Below are 7298 nucleotides of genomic sequence, written 5' to 3'. Positions count from 1 at the left end.
CAGCCCGGGAGCGGCGCCTCGAGCCCCGGCGCGGCCCGTTGCCTCCGCAAAACGCCTTCTCTGTCGCTGCCAGGCCCGAGCGCAGCGTGCGGCAGAGCCCGGCCCGAGGGCCCCGTCCCTCGCCCGGAGTGCGGAGCAGGGCGCGCGCCTCGTGCCCTCGCCAGCCGCTTTTTCGCTGCACAGGGAGCCGCCCGGCACAGGGCCCCGCTCCGGGGGGGATCCCGACGCGCACACGGGACCGTGCCGCCCTCGGCCGGGCGCTCCGGGCCCCTCTAGGCCTGGGGCCGCCCTGCCGGCGCCTCCAGTTTGCGCGCCTCCAGCGGCGCCCTGGGGCTCAGTGGGGATTGAAAGCTGCAAAGCTACGTGGAGAAACAAACAAAAAGGCTAAAATAGTGTTAGGATTGTACGTTAAGCACTTAAAATTCAGGGAATTAGAAATGCCGGAACTGAGATGGTCCACGAAACTTTATTCTGGCCCCTTGTATATGGGAGGTGCGAATATCTCTACCCGAATCCTGTGTCATTCAGAGTGCACAAGAAATTGGTTAGTGCTATTTAGTGAACAAAACTGGCTCTGTAGCTTCTTCCTGGAGTTGGAATGAAGAATGTGGTCTTCATTTAAAAAAAAAAAAAAAAAAAGTTTCTGCAAAGGCTGAGTGTTTGTAATTGCAACTTAGATCAGTTGAAGCACTGCTTTGGATTTATCAGAGCTATAAAACAGAAGTATTCTTTGGGGAAAAAGTCTTTAGACTTCTCAAGTTTCGTGCTGAGCAAACGCTTTCGTGCTGAAGCAAACGCTTGACCCTGGATCTGTTTGGGTTCCCCAAATATCAAAGTAGAAAATAGTTCTGCCTGGCCTCACACTGGTCTTGTGAGGCTGACAATATTCCGGTAACCCCCTGAATTAAAGGAAAAGATGGTGACAAATTTGTTGAGAATTCAGACTGAGGTTTTGTTTTCATTAAGGCATGGAGCCGAATACTAAATAGTTATATATATATATATAAAAAAAAAAAAGGTATTTGCCTTCTCTACTGACTTATTTCCTATAGCAAAAACTACGTCATAAAGTAATGAAAAATCAATAATAGCACGTGAGGAAACAGTGAAAGAGGATTTGGGTTTTTGTCCTCATACTTATTATTCCCAATTCCCAATTTTGTCAACATTGCAACTATATTTTTGTCTTCAAGGATGAAGAAGCAACAATCAACTATCCCTATCATTAGTTTTTAATATAATTGGCAATGAAAAATCTTTACACATCCTGAATGTTCACAACCACATAGGTGTGTGTATATATAGATATGTATATACACAGCTTGCATTTCTTGGTGATAATGAAAATTGCTTGCATTTGCTGTTCTGTACCATTTTGACCTTTATGCTTTTGCTGTTATCATCACTGTAAAGGAATTCCTATGCATTTTCTTATCTGAACTGCAGAAAATCCAAAATATATATCTATTCCTTTCTTTCATAAATGCTTGCTAGGATATAATCTGAGGTTTAAACTGCACTTAATCTCTTGTTCCTAAATACTTTTTCTTTATTTGGTACTGTCTCGGAATTCTTTTATTTACAAACTAGGAAAGAAACAGATGCAATTCACAGGAACAAATAATTCTGGATTTCTTTATTTTCATAAAGCTCAACTAGTTTGTGGATTAATGTCTTTAAAGTTAACAGTTTGTTATTAACTGCTACTAAGTACTAGCCAAGACTTAGCTACTAATGCATAGTAGTAACTTTATATCACTGCACTCTTAACAGACTCTTTTGCATATTACATTTGCAGTGCTTTAAGTGAAACTAGCAACTAGTGAGGAAGCCACATACCTATATGGGGGTCATTTGTTGTCCATGTATATTAAATATGTTCTGGGTTGTATTTGGCCTTTTTTTTTTCCCCCCGACACATAAAATGCAATGGGGTTAATATAATTAGTCCCAAACATTTCATATTTATTTGAACTTTAATATACATTACTGTTGAAATGTAGCATTGAAGATCACATTGTTACCTTTATCTTAGCAGTCTGATAATTTTGTGTTTCATTTATGTTCTCACTCTGTAGTTTTTCATAATAAGCCTGAAATCTTTTCTTCTTTTTCATCCTTGCTGTGTTCTGATTATAGTAGCTAAATGCCTCTTACTTCGTTATATTTTTCTTATTTACATGAGTTAGTCTTAGTCCTCCTAGATCAAAGTGGGCAGCCTGTTTAATTGGAGTATTGTCGTCTAAACCGCTCTCTCTTTGTTCTTGTTATGCAGTTTTCCAATGTATGCTGCATTTGCTCAGCATTATAAACTGTATTTCATTGCCTGGCTCTGGGTTTTAGATGGATGTCCTCAGTGGGGAACATTGATGTCCTCGATTCCTAAGAAGCCAAGACCGGAGAATTAAATGTTCTTTTTTTGCCTTTTTCAGTCAGGGTTATGTTTCAAGTGCCCATCTCTTTCGGACTTCTTTAAGCGCTGCTTTCCCAGTTTTATTTCCCTAGTGAGAGAAGGAGGAAAAAAGTCTTTTTTATTCCACTAGTTCTAGCTTTCTGTGGAATAGATTGTTTCCTTTATGCCATATCACATATGTGATGTACATATCGCATATGTACATAATCATGTCCAACCATGTCTTGTGCCTTGATATTTCACTTGTTAACGTGTTTCCATAGCTAGCTATTTCACTTCCCGTACTATGCACAGTTACATCTGTCCAAGCTTCATTGGTGTGGTCATGGTCCATTTGGTCACTATTGAACCTTATCTTTTCTCTTAACTCTTACCTGAACTCTTTCTGCAAATCCTCACATCTTTATGGCTTGTGTTGCAACTTGGGGGCTCAGTTTTGGCTGGACTGTGTCCTTTTGACCTACTATGTAGAAAATAATATGTTATCTTTGGAAGTAATTGTGATAATGGTACAATCCATGCATAAAAGCCTTCTCTGTTGTGAAACATGATCTTGCATATGTTTTTGATCTACAAGAAGATATTTTCCATTATATGCATAGAATGTTTTCCATCATACAGAGGTGAGATGCTTAAAGCTATCAGCTTAAAAATGGGTTATTTAGAGATGTTTTTTTTCCCCATCTCTTGCCCTTTGCACAGTTGGCCTTCTGTGCATGTGTGTATGTGAGCTTGTATACATGTGTATGCTCACTTAAACAGATAGAATTTGACAAAAATCACAGAGCTGTTGGCAAATTTTGGTCAAACACCTTGTAGCCTCAGCTTTGGTGAAACAACTGGAAGCTATAGTGAAAAGTTGGTTGTAAAAGCTAATGCAGAATGACGTCTCCACACTGCCTTCATGTGGAGAAAAATCTAAATTCATGCCAGCGTTTTAAATCCATTTTGTAAATCTGTCTTTAGTGTGAAGCACAAACTCTGGCTTTGTCTGCTCGGTGAAGGAAAAAAGCTACATTCTTTTCTCTGGTCATAAGGGATGAACAGAATTGGAAGCAATATAAAAAAAAATCCACTGGAGCTAGAATAGGTAGAAGAGTTAATTCATCTTAGTAGCAATGGTTCTTGTGTAAACATACTAGTAATTTCTTTCTTGTGCTGACCGATATAGGAATGGCAGCACAAGCGTTGTGAAAATTTTTACTTTTCTCCTAGTCTTACTGATTATGTAAGTTCTCAATTAGCATAAAGTTTTATATTGTATATATTTATTTTCAAAACCATCTCCTTCTCCTTTTATTGCCTTTTGAGGAGCTATCATTTGGTTTTATTTCCTGTAACCGTCTTGTATGAATCACTTTTATTTTGGATTATTATGAACTCAGCCTATCTTACCCTCTTGCAATTACCTGGCCTTCTGCCAATCCCCATGAAGACTGAGCTCCTTCTCCCCTCAGAGCGCCCTGGCTCCCAGGCACGATCCAAGCCCAGCTCCTGACATCTTGGCCATTCCTCTGATTACAGTGAACCATCATTAGATAAGGTCACATGAACATCAGTCACCGAACCTGTGTGGAGCAAGACGTGCAGGTGGCACAGAGCGATGCTCGCTAACCTGTTCAGTAGCTCTCCTGCCAGTGGTGCCAAGCAGGCTTTATGTGTAACTGCAGTTGCATCAATCTTGGCACTAGTTTTAGATCATTTGCTCAGTTCTTAGTGAACTAGTGAAGTGAGCTTCCTTAGTGCTCTTTCGTTAGTTGCTAATGACTTGGAGTTTGGCTTTTTTATGGTTTGTAATACATGGCAAGAAGATTGGTTTGCTTTTGCATTTCATACCCCTCTTTGCTGCCATATAAAATTCCGGTTCCTTGTCCTTGCCTGACAGTCCCTGGCTGCTTGGCTCTTCTTTCTTATTGTTGTTACTGCTCTCCTGCGCTGACCTAGATCAGCTCTACGTGCCTGGAATGCTTAACGCACCTCCTCCCCTCACTATTTTCTCCTGTGCAGGAGGTCCTTTCTGGTATGGCCAACAACTTTTACTTGATCATCAGGGCCTTTCCTCCTTTCATCTTTTTTTTTTTTTTTTTTTTAATCTGCATGATCTTACTAAGATCATTTGTTTCATGTTTTAAAATATGTTTTTTCTTTCCCTCTTCTTTTTTCCCAGCAGCATTCAGGACTGGGCTGAACTTAATGTATTAATTGTTCTCTGTTTTTATTAGAGCTTATTGGCTGTTTGGAGGAAATACTGGAAAGTGCCCAAGTTTCCTTGTGGAAAGCATTCTATATAATCAATATATATATTCTACATAGCTCTTCTATATAGCTGTATATTCTATATAGCTCTTCTATATAAGTATTTACTTATGTGCTTATAGTTATGTAAGTGTTTAAGAATGTTACCCCTGCTACCCCAACTCGTCTATCTCTCTTTTCTGCCTTCTCACTCCCATAAATACCCTCAAAGATTTGTTAGGCTGCTGCACTGTCCGATCAGAATAGAAAGTGCATTTCCCAGGTCTCACCTCATAGTAGTAAGAGGGAGCAGAGGCCCCTGGTACAAAAATCTGCAAAATGACTTTGCAAGAAGCACCGAAGGCAGCAACAGTCAATAGAATATGGATTTTTTTTTTTTTTTTTTTTTTAGCAACAAGAATTGTAATGATGGTGAATTCAGTTCACCGAGGAATTCTGGGGCCAGGTGGCCCTTGAGATGTGTCTGGGAGTGGAGATACCAGCACAGTCCACATGGCTGGAGTCAACTGTACCCTTGCTGCAGTGTGGGAAAGTTGGACAAATAGGACAGGGAAGGCATCTACTAGGGGCTGGAGCTAAGGGAACAACATGAGGAGCAACGAGGAGACTTTAATTAGGAAAAGTAGGTGCGTAGAACTTGGGCATAGATGGTGCAACTCCTGGTCAGGTACGTGCTGATTGGAATTTATCTGCAGTAAGAACAAATACAACTGATGTTGGTGCCTAGTGGAGCAGAGTTGGGGAGCAGCGGAAGGGAAGACTTTCAGCCCCCTTTATCAGGTGGGATGGAGTTCAAAGAGAGTGGCTCACACAATAAGAAATTTCTGGGTAGCTACATTACTTACTAAGTTTGTGAACTTAACAAGCGCTTTTTATGATTTACTATTTTATCTTTTTTTAAGAAAATATCCAAGCTAAAGGTCATTTTCTCAAGAGTGTTGTCAGAGCTTCTTTTGGAGTCAAATACATTTTTTTTGAAACCAAGATACATTCTTTAACAGTCTGGCAAAGAAAAGACAATAATGGAGTATTATGTACATGTCTCTATATAAAAATATTTTTGTAGCTGATTTTTGAATATACAGCGTTTCATCATTTTGTAAGGAATCCAGATGATGTTACAGAAAGGATCTTAGATTACGAGTTAGATTAATCTTAGATTACAAGTTTTTACCCCAGTTGCCTTATATCCAATGTGTTACTTCCACTGACTCAATGAAGCTCGTGCTGTGTGATGTGGTTTCTAAAGACCGTAGTGTTCTAGAACTGGAAGGACTTCATTCCCCCTGAGCTGAAGAGGAAAAAAAATATTTTCACACAGGCAATGGTATTCAAAGATTTGAGTAGTCTATGACAAGTTATATCTCTTTTTCCTCTTTTTCTTTATTCTTTTTTCTTTTTTTTTTTTTTTTTTTTTTTTCTGTTAGAAAACTGTTCAAGCGCTTCCCTGCTCTGATGGCTAGGGCCATTCCTCAATTCCCAGCTTCAATATGCTTATGGGCAATTTTATACCTGTTAACTCTTATACCAATTTTGGCTCTTACGAAAGTCTGAGTAATACAGTTAGTAATTTTTCCTGTTAAAACTAAGTGTGTCAGGTAGCTGTCAGCGCTCTGATGTGCCTGATCTCCTTTCTTGCAGAATTCAATTCAGTTCCAAATCCAAGTCAACTGAACGGCAAAAAGCTGCCAAAATGGTTCTCTGTTCTACTTTGTAATTTCCTTTTCGTTTTTAAATTTTATGTTTGATGAAGTTGAAACTCTTATACATTGTTACTTAATTTTGATCCTCATTAGTTAATATAGGTGAAATAATCAGTGTGAGTGTTTCTGCTTACAACCTCAGCTTTAGCAAATACTCTACTCATTTAACTTGTCCAAACATGTTGAAGGTATTGAATTTTAAGGCAAAAACATTCACAGTTTGAAAAGGGCGCACTGACAAGTTCAGTCAAAAGGGAAAAGAAGAATAATTTATAAAAGGAACTGTAGATAATGATGCCAGCCAGTTGTTTTAAAGTGCATCTGCCTCACCTTTAATGAATTAGATTTGTCAACAGCATATGTTTTATGCACTACTTCTAATGAAGTGGCATACCAGCACTGCAGTGTACTTTGAGGTTTACTCCATCAAAGCTCTTTGCTGTCGTAAAGTAGACCTTTTTAAATAATAGATACTAAAAACTACATTTAAATAACATTAAGGTTGTGACACAAACACCAAATGACAAACTTCAGGCAATTCAAAGTTAGGGCTGACAACTTGTCATTAACTTGCATTGTTGCTTTTTTAAAAAAGAAGCACAATTGCTTGATTTAAGGGTTGAGTGTCAGATTAACTTTAAATTTCTTGGCTTTTATGGGTTGGAGTTGCAACCTTACTGTCAATTTTGATACAGCTTTTTGCATAGCCTCTGTTTTCAGAAAAGTATGAAAAAACAATGCAAAGAGGATGGGTTTTATTCTCCGTTTAAAACCTGATGGGAAAGCGTTGGTCAAAGAACAGGGGTTGTCTCATTGTCAAGTATATATCTAATCCTTTTAAACTTCCTCTCCTCTTGCCTTTGCTGGTTCTTTAGAACTTTAGAGGAACAGTTAAGGAAACTTCAGTGCTGGAAAATCATAGCTAA

Source organism: Nothoprocta perdicaria, unplaced genomic scaffold, assembly GCF_003342845.1.
Source record: "Nothoprocta perdicaria isolate Ctin4 unplaced genomic scaffold, notPer1 scaffold_35, whole genome shotgun sequence".
In the NCBI taxonomy this organism is placed as follows: domain Eukaryota; kingdom Metazoa; phylum Chordata; class Aves; order Tinamiformes; family Tinamidae; genus Nothoprocta; species Nothoprocta perdicaria.
Note: the sequence above shows the minus strand (reverse complement) of the source record.